At 35.3% G+C, this 9,696-nt stretch overlaps 3 non-coding genes across 3 annotated transcripts; all 3 read left to right on the top strand.

Annotated features, from left to right (window-relative positions):
• Positions 1-4,270: 4,270 nt before the first annotated feature.
• On the top strand, positions 4,271-4,342 carry TRNAC-GCA (transfer RNA cysteine (anticodon GCA)). The gene has a single exon. It is a non-coding gene; the product is annotated as a tRNA-Cys (tRNA).
• Positions 4,343-8,045: 3,703 nt separating this feature from the next.
• TRNAC-ACA (transfer RNA cysteine (anticodon ACA)) lies at positions 8,046-8,117 on the top strand. Its single transcript has one exon. It is a non-coding gene; the product is annotated as a tRNA-Cys (tRNA).
• Positions 8,118-8,989: 872 nt separating this feature from the next.
• Positions 8,990-9,061, top strand: TRNAC-GCA (transfer RNA cysteine (anticodon GCA)). The gene has a single exon. It is a non-coding gene; the product is annotated as a tRNA-Cys (tRNA).
• The last annotated feature ends 635 nt before the right edge of the window (positions 9,062-9,696 follow it).

The raw sequence follows: 9,696 nt of genomic DNA on the forward strand, positions 1-9,696 counted from the left end.
ATATTATCAGTTTGAAATAGTCCATTGGAAGCTCATATGAATGTTATAAAACTGTGGTGGAAACCAATAATATGCCCTTAATGAAATGTATTAATTTGTACAGCTCACCAGAAGTGCACTGATGTCATTAGTTCTACAAGTTCCATACAGTCACCCACTCTATCACCTTTTTAAAAAAGGTGAGTTTTCAGCATTCAAGGGTTTAACTCAGTGGTTGAGCGTAGGAGTGCAGTTCAAGAAGTCCCTGTTTCATAACCATATACCCTCGTCAATAGATCCTGTTAAAATGTTTTTCAACCCAATGCACTGTAAGAAACAATAGGATATATCATCATTTCATATAAAAACAATGAACAATTGGGTTTAACTATGCTCTTAGCACAAAATCAACAAACTGCAGTAGAGAAGCAGTTACGTTTTGCAGAATTTGTGCATTTGACGAAAGTTTTTTTTTCCATGTTCCAAGATCTACATGTGATACGAAATGTATGAATTCTTGCAATGGAAACCTCACTGTATTTTACCAAGGCAGATAAAGGACATCTTTTGTACCCATTATACTTATAAGGAGGGTTTGGTGGCTGAAAATGCATTGCTTTGATGGTGATTGCATGTTGCTTCCACTTTGTACATATTACTGAATAAGTAAAGGTGAACATTTCAGAAATGGGGTAATAGCTCAGGGATAGAGCATTTCACTGCAGATCAAGAGGTCACTAGTTCAATTCTGGGTGCCCCCTTATCCAACTATTTTACCTGTAGAAATATTTTTTTAATTAAATAAATTGAAGTAAACATTTACAATCTTAGCATTTTATGTAATGAGCAACACATTTCCACATTTGAAATACTCCTGATCATCACCTGAAACATAGGTTAAACACCATTAAGATGTTTAGGATTTCTTCATATGATACAAGCTGTGCTTTACATTCACCCAAGTTCTACTGGTGATATGATCAGTTTGAACTAGTCCATTGGAAGCTCATATGAATGTTATAAAACTGTGGTGGAAACCAATAATATGCCCTTAATGAAATGTATTAATTTGTACAGCTGACCAGAAGTGCACTGATGTCATTAGTTCTACAAGTTCCATACAGTCACCCACTCTATCACCTTTTTAAAAAAGGGCAGTTTTCAGCATTCAAGGGTTTAACTCAGTGGTAGAGCGTAGGAGTGCAGTTCAAGAAGTCCCTGTTTCATAACCATATACCCTCTTCAATAGATCCTGTTAAAATGTTTTTCAACCCAATGCACTGTAAGAAACAATAGGATATATCATCATTTCATATACAAAACAATGAACAATTGGGTTTAACTATGCTCTTAGCACAAAATCACCAAACTGCAGTAGAGAAACAGTTACATTTTGCAGAATTTAAGCATTTGACGAAAGTTTTTTTTCCATGTTCCAAGATCTACATGTGATATGAAATGTATGAATTCTTGCAATGGAAACCTCACTGTATTTTACCAAGGCAGATAAAGGACATCCTTTGCACCCGATATCCATATACAAGCTGTGTTTTACATTCACCCAAGTTCTACTGGTGATATTTTCAGTTTGTAATAGTCCATTGGAAGCTCATATGAATGTTCTAAAACTGTGGTGGAAACCAATAATATGCCCTTAATGAAATGTATTAATTTGTACAGATGACCAGAAGTGCACTGATGTCATTAGTTCTACAAGTTCCATACAGTCACCCACTCTATCACCTTTTTAAAAAAGGCCAGTTTTCAACATTGAATGGTTTATGTCAGTAGTAGAGCGTAGGAGTGTAGTTCAAGAAGTCCCTGCTTCATAACCATATACCCTCTTCAATAGATCCTGTTAAAATGTTTTTCAACCCAATGCACTGTAAGAAACAATAGGATATATCATCATTTCATATACAAAACAATGAACAATTGGGTTTAACTATGCTCTTAGCACAACATCAACAAACTGCAGTAGAGAAGCAGTTACATTTTGCAGAATTTGTGCATTTGACAAAAGATTTTTTTTCCATGTTCCAAGATCTACATGTGATACGAAATGCATGAATTCTTGCAATGGAAACCTCACTGTATTTTACCAAGGCAGATAAAGGACATCCTTCGCACCCCATATACTTATAAGGAAGGTTTGGTGGCTGAAAATGCATTGCTTTGATGGTGATTGCATGTTGCTTCCACTTTGTACATATTACTGAATAAATAAAGGTGCACATTTCATAAATGGGGGTATAGCTCAGGGGTAGAGCATTTCACTGCAGATCAAAAGTCCCTAGTTCAAATCTGGGTGCCCCCTTGTCCAACTGTTTTTCCTGTAGAAATATTTTTTTAATTAAATAAATTGAAGTAAACATTTACAATCTTAGCATTTTATGTAATGAGCAACACATTTCTACATTTGAAATACTCCTGATCATCACCTGAAACATAGGGTAAACACCATTAAGCTGTTTAGGATTTCTTCATATGATACAAGCTGTGTTTTACATTCACCCAAGTTCTACTGGTGATATGACCAGTTTAAAATAATCCATTGGAAGCTCATACGAATGTTATAAAACTGTGGTGGAAACCAATAATATGCCCTTAATGAAATGTATTAATTTGTACAGCTGACCAGAAGTGCACTGATGTCATTAGTTCTATAAGTTCCATAGAGTCACCCACTCTATCACATTTTTAAAAAAGGGCAGTTTTCAACATTGAAGGGTTTATGTCAGTGGTAGAGCGTAGGAGTGTAGTTCAAGAAGTCACTGTTTCATAACCATATACCCTCTTCAATAGATCCTGTTAAAATGTTTTTCAACCCAATGCACTGTAAGAAACAATAGGATATATCATCATTTCATATACAAAACAATGAACAATTGGGTTTAACTATGCTCTTAGCACAAAATCAACAAACTGCAGTAGAGAAGCAGTTACATTTTGCAGAATTTGTGCATTTGACAAAAGATTTTTTTTCCATGTTCCAAGATCTACATGTGATACGCATTGTATGAATTCTTGCAATGGAAACCTCACTGTATTTTACCAAGGCAGATAAAGGACATCCTTCACACCCCTTATACTTATAAGGAGGGTTTGGTGGCTGAACATGCATTGCTTTGATGGTGATTGCATGTTGCTTCCACTTTGTACATATTACTGAATAAATAAAGATGAACTTTTTGGAACTGGCTGTGTAGCTCAGTGGTAGAGCATTTGACTGCAGATCAAGAGGTCCCTAGTTCTAATCTGTGTGCCCTCTTGTTCAAGTGTTTTACCTGTAGAAAAAAACATTTACAATCTTAGCTTTTGATGTAATGAGGAACACATTTCTACATTTGAAATACTCCTGAAACATAGGGTAAACACCATGAAACTGTTTAGGATTTCTTCATATGATACAAGCTGCGTTGTACATTCACCCAAGTTCTACTGGTGATATTATCAGTTTGAAATAGTCCATTGGAAGCTCATATGAATGTTATAAAACTGTGGTGGAAACCAATAATATGCCCTTAATGAAATGTATTAATTTGTACAGCTGACCAGAAGTGCACTGATGTCATTAGTTCTACAAGTTCCATACAGTCACCCACTCTATCACCTTTTTAAAAAAGGGCAGTTTTCAGCATTCAAGGGTTTAACTCAGTGGTAGAGCGTAGGAGTGCAGTTTTTCAACCCAATGCACTGTAAGAAACAATAGGATATATCTTCATTTCATATAAGTGCACTGATGTCATTAGTTCTACAAGTTCCATACAGTCACCCACTCTATCACCTTTTTAAAAAAGGGCAGTTTTCAGCATTCAAGGGTTTAACTCCGTGGTAGAGCGTAGGAGTGCAGTTCAAGAAGTCCCTGTTTCATAACCATATACCCTCGTCAATAGATCCTGTTAAAATGTTTTTCAACCCAATGCACTGTAAGAAACAATAGGATATATCTTCATTTCATATAAAAAACAATGAACAATTGGGTTTAATTATGCTCTTAGCACAAAATCAACAAACTGCAGTAGAGAAGCAGTTACCTTTTGGCAGAATTTTTGCATTTGACAAAAGATTTTTTTTCCATGTTCCAAGATCTACATGTGATACGAAATGTATGAATTCTTGCAATGGAAACCTCACTGTATTTTACCAAGGCAGATAAAGGACATCCTTTACACCCCATATACTTATAAGGAGGGTTTGGTGGCTGAAAATGCATTGCTTTGATGGTGATTGCATGTTGCTTCCACTTTGTACATATTACTGAATTAATAAAGGTGAACTTTTCAGAACTGGGGGTATAGCTCAGTGGTAGAGCATTTGACTGCAGATCAAGAGGTCCCTAGTTGAAATCTGGGTGCCCCCTTGTTCAACTGTTTTACCTGTAGAAATATTATTTTAATTACATAAATTGAAGAAAACATTTACAAACTTAGCATTTTATGTAATGAGCAACATATTTCTACATTTGAAATACTCCTGATCATCTCCTGAAACATAGGGTAAACACCATGAAACTGTTTAGGATTTCTTCATATGATACATGCTGTGTTTTACATTCACCCAAGTTCTACTGGTGATATGATTAGTTTGAAATAGTCCATTGGAAGCTCATATTAATGTTATAAAACTGTGGTGGAAACCAATAATATGCCCTTAATGAAATGTATTAATTTGTACAGCTGACCAGAAGTGCACTGATGTTATTAGTTCTACAAGTTCCATACAGTCACCCACTTTATCACCTTTTTAAAAAAGGGCAATTTTCAGCATTCAAGGGTTTATGTCAGTGGTAGAGCGTAGGAGTGCTTTTCAAGAAGTCCCTGTTTCATAACCATATACCCACTTCAATAGATCCTGTTAAAATGTTTTTCAACCCAATGCACTTTAAGAAACAATAGGATATATCATCATTTCATATACAAAACAATGAACAATTGGGTTTAACTATGCTCTTAGCACAAAATCAACAAACTGCAGTAGAGAAGCAGTTACATTTTGCAGAATTTGTGCATTTGACAAAAGATTTTTTTCCATGTTCCAAGATCTACATGTGATACGAAATGTATGAATTCTTGCAATGGAAACCTCACTGTATTTTACCAAGGCAGATAAAGGACATCCATCGCACCCCATATACTTATAAGGAGGGTTTGGTGGCTGAAAATGCATTGCTTTGATGGTGATTGCATGTTGTTTGCACTTTGTACATATTACTGAATTAATAAAGGTGAACTTCTCAAAATTGGGGGTATAGCTCAGTGGTAGAGCATTTGACTGCAGTTCAAGAGGTCCCTAGTTGAAATCTGGGTGCCCTCTTGTTCAACTGTTTTACCTGTAGAAAAAAAACATTTACACTCTTAGCATTTGATGTAATGAGCAACACATTTCTCCATTTGAAATACTCCTGAAACATAGGGTAAACACCATGAAACTGTTTAGGATTCCTTCATATGATACAAGCTGTGTTTTACATTCACCCAAGTTCTACTGGTGATATTATCAGTTTGAAATAGTCCATTGGAAGCTCATATGAATGTTATAAAACTGTGGTGGAAACCAATAATATGCCCTTAATGAAATGTATTAATTTGTACAGCTGACCAGAAGTGCACTGATTTTATTAGTTCTACAAGTTCCATACAGTCACCCACTCTATCACCTTTTTAAAAAAGGGCAGTTTTCAGCATTCAAGGGTTTAACTCAGTGGTAGAGCGTAGGAGTGCAGTTCAAGAAGTCCCTGTTTCATAACCATATACCCTCTTCAATAGATCCTGTTAAAATGTTTTTCAACCCAATGCACTGTAAGAAACAATAGGATATATCATCATTTCATATACAAAACAATGAACAATTGGGTTTAACTATGCTCTTAGCACAACATCAACAAACTGCAGTAGAGAAGCAGTTACATTTTGCAGAATTTGTGCATTTAACAAAAGATTTTTTTTTCCATGTTCCAAGATCTACATGTGATACGAAATGTATGAATCCTTGCAATGGAAACCTCACTGTATTTTACCAAGGCAGATAAAGGACATCTTTTGTACCCCTTATACTTATAAGGAGGGTTTGGTGGCTGAAAATGCATTGCTTTGATGGTGATTGCATGTTGCTTCCACTTTGTACATATTACTGAATAAATAAAGGTGAACATTTCAGAAATGGGGATAAAGCTCAGTGATAGAGCATTTCTCTGCAGATCAAGAGGTCCCTAGTTCAAATCTGGGTGCCCCCTTGTTCAGCTGTTTTACCTGTAGAAATATTTTTTAAATAAATTGAAGAAAACATTTACAATCTTAGCATTTTATGTAATGAGCAACACATTTCTACATTTGAAATACTCCTGATCATCTCCTGAAACATAGGGTAAACACCATGAAACTGTTTAGGATTTCTTCATATGATACAAGCTGTGTTTTACATTCATCCAAGTTCTACTGGTGATATTATCAGTTGGTAATAGTCCATTGGAAGCTCATATGAATGTAATAAAACTGTGGTGGAAACCAATAATATGCCCTTAATGAAATGTATTAATTTGTACAGCTGACCAGAAGTGCACTGATGTCATTAGTTTTACAAGTTCCATACAGTCACCCACTCTATCACCATTTTAAAAAAAGGGCAGTTTTCAGCATTCAAGGGTTTAACTCAGTGGTAGAGCATAGGAGTGCAGTTCAAGAAATCCCTGTTTCATAACCATACACCCTCGTCACTAGATCCTGTTAAAATGTTTTTCAACCCAATGTACTGTAAGAAACAAAAGGATATATCATCATTTCATATAAAAACAATGAACAATTGGGTTTAACTATGCTCTTAGCAGAAAATCAACAAACTGCAGTAGAGAAGCAGTTACGTTTTGCAGAATTTGTGCATTTGACGAAAGTTTTTTTTTCCATGTTCCAAGATCTACATGTGATACGAAATGTATGAATTCTTGCAATGGAAACCTCACTGTATTTTACCAAGGCAGATAAAGGACATCTTTTGTACCCCTTATACTAATAAGGAGGGTTTGGTGGCTGAAAATGCATTGCTTTGATGGTGATTGCATGTTGCTTCCACTTTGTACATATTACTGAATAAGTAAAGTTGAACATTTCAGAAATGGGGTTATAGCTCAGGGGTAGAGCATTTCACTGCAGATCAAGAGGTCACTAGTTCAATTCTGGGTGCCCCCTTATCCAACTATTTTACCTGTAGAAATATTTTTTTAATTAAATAAATTGAAGTAAACATTTACAATCTTAGCATTTTATGTAATGAGCAACACATTTCTACATTTGAAATACTCCTGATCATCACCTGAAACATAGGGTAGACACCATTAAGATGTTTAGGATTTCTTCATATGATATAAGCTGTGCTTTACATTCACCCAAGTTCTACTGGTGATATGATCAGTTTGAACTAGTCCATTGGAAGCTCATGTGAATGTTATAAAACTGTGGTGGAAACCAATAATATGCCCTTAATGAAATGTATTAATTTGTACAGATGACCAGAAGTGCACTGATGTCATTAGTTCTACAAGTTCCATACAGTCACCCACGCTATCACCTTTTTAAAAAAGGCCAGTTTTCAACATTGAATGGTTTATGTCAGTAGTAGAGCGTAGGAGTGTAGTTCAAGAAGTCCCTGTTTCATAACCATATACCCTCTTCAATAGATCCTGTTAAAATGTTTTTCAACCCAATGCACTGTAAGAAACAATAGGATATATCATCATTTCATATACAAAACAATGAACAATTGGGTTTAACTATGCTCTTAGCACAACATCAACAAACTGCAGTAGAGAAGCAGTTACATTTTGCAGAATTTGTGCATTTGACAAAAGATTTTTTTTCCATGTTCCAAGATCTACATGTGATACGAAATGTATGAATTCTTGCAATGGAAACCTCACTGTATTTTACCAAGGCAGATAAAGGACATCCTTCGCACCCCATATACTTATAAGGAAGGTTTGGTGGCTGAAAATGCATTGCTTTGATGGTGATTGCATGTTGCTTCCACTTTGTACATATTACTGAATAAATAAAGGTGAACATTTCAGAAATGGGGGTATAGCTCAGGGGTAGAGCATTTCACTACAGATCAAAAGGTCCCTAGTTCAAATCTGGGTGCCCCCTTGTCCAACTGTTTTTCCTGTAGAAATATTTTTTTAATTAAATAAATTGAAGTAAACATTTACAATCTTAGCTTTTGATGTAATGAGGAACACATTTCTACATTTGAAATACTCCTGAAACATAGGGTAAACACCATGAAACTGTTTAGGATTTCTTCATATGATACAAGCTGCGTTGTACATTCACCCAAGTTCTACTGGTGATATTATCAGTTTGAAATAGTCCATTGGAAGCTCATATGAATGTTATAAAACTGTGGTGGAAACCAATAATATGCCCTTAATGAAATGTATTAATTTGTACAGCTGACCAGAAGTGCACTGATGTCATTAGTTCTACAAGTTCCATACAGTCACCCACTCTATCACCTTTTTAAAAAAGGGCAGTTTTCAGCATTCAAGGGTTTAACTCAGTGGTAGAGCGTAGGAGTGCAGTTCAAGAAGTCCCTGTTTCATAACCATATACCCTCGTCAATAGATCCTGTTAAAATGTTTTTCAACCCAATGCACTGTAAGAAACAATAGGATATATCTTCATTTCATATAAAAAACAATGAACAATTGGGTTTAATTATGCTCTTAGCACAAAATCAACAAACTGCAGTAGAGAAGCAGTTACCTTTTGGCAGAATTTTTGCATTTGACAAAAGATTTTTTTTCCATGTTCCAAGATCTACATGTGATACGAAATGTATGAATTCTTGCAATGGAAACCTCACTGTATTTTACCAAGGCAGATAAAGGACATCCTTTACACCCCATATACTTATAAGGAGGGTTTGGTGGCTGAAAATGCATTGCTTTGATGGTGATTGCATGTTGCTTCCACTTTGTACATATTACTGAATTAATAAAGGTGAACTTTTCAGAACTGGGGGTATAGCTCAGTGGTAGAGCATTTGACTGCAGATCAAGAGGTCCCTAGTTGAAATCTGGGTGCCCCCTTGTTCAACTGTTTTACCTGTAGAAATATTATTTTAATTACATAAATTGAAGAAAACATTTACAATCTTAGCATTTTATGTAATGAGCAACATATTTCTACATTTGAAATACTCCTGATCATCTCCTGAAACATAGGGTAAACACCATGAAACTGTTTAGGATTTCTTCATATGATACATGCTGTGTTTTACATTCACCCAAGTTCTACTGGTGATATGATTAGTTTGAAATAGTCCATTGGAAGCTCATATTAATGTTATAAAACTGTGGTGGAAACCAATAATATGCCCTTAATGAAATGTATTAATTTGTACAGCTGACCAGAAGTGCACTGATGTTATTAGTTCTACAAGTTCCATACAGTCACCCACTTTATCACCTTTTTAAAAAAGGGCAATTTTCAGCATTCAAGGGTTTATGTCAGTGGTAGAGCGTAGGAGTGCTTTTCAAGAAGTCCCTGTTTCATAACCATATACCCACTTCAATAGATCCTGTTAAAATGTTTTTCAACCCAATGCACTTTAAGAAACAATAGGATATATCATCATTTCATATACAAAACAATGAACAATTGGGTTTAACTATGCTCTTAGCACAAAATCAACAAACTGCAGTAGAGAAGCAGTTACATTTTG

The sequence above is a fragment of the Ambystoma mexicanum genome, chromosome 4q (genome assembly GCF_040938575.1).
Source record: "Ambystoma mexicanum isolate Mex_15411 chromosome 4q, UKY_AmexF1_1, whole genome shotgun sequence".
NCBI classification, from domain to species: domain Eukaryota; kingdom Metazoa; phylum Chordata; class Amphibia; order Caudata; family Ambystomatidae; genus Ambystoma; species Ambystoma mexicanum.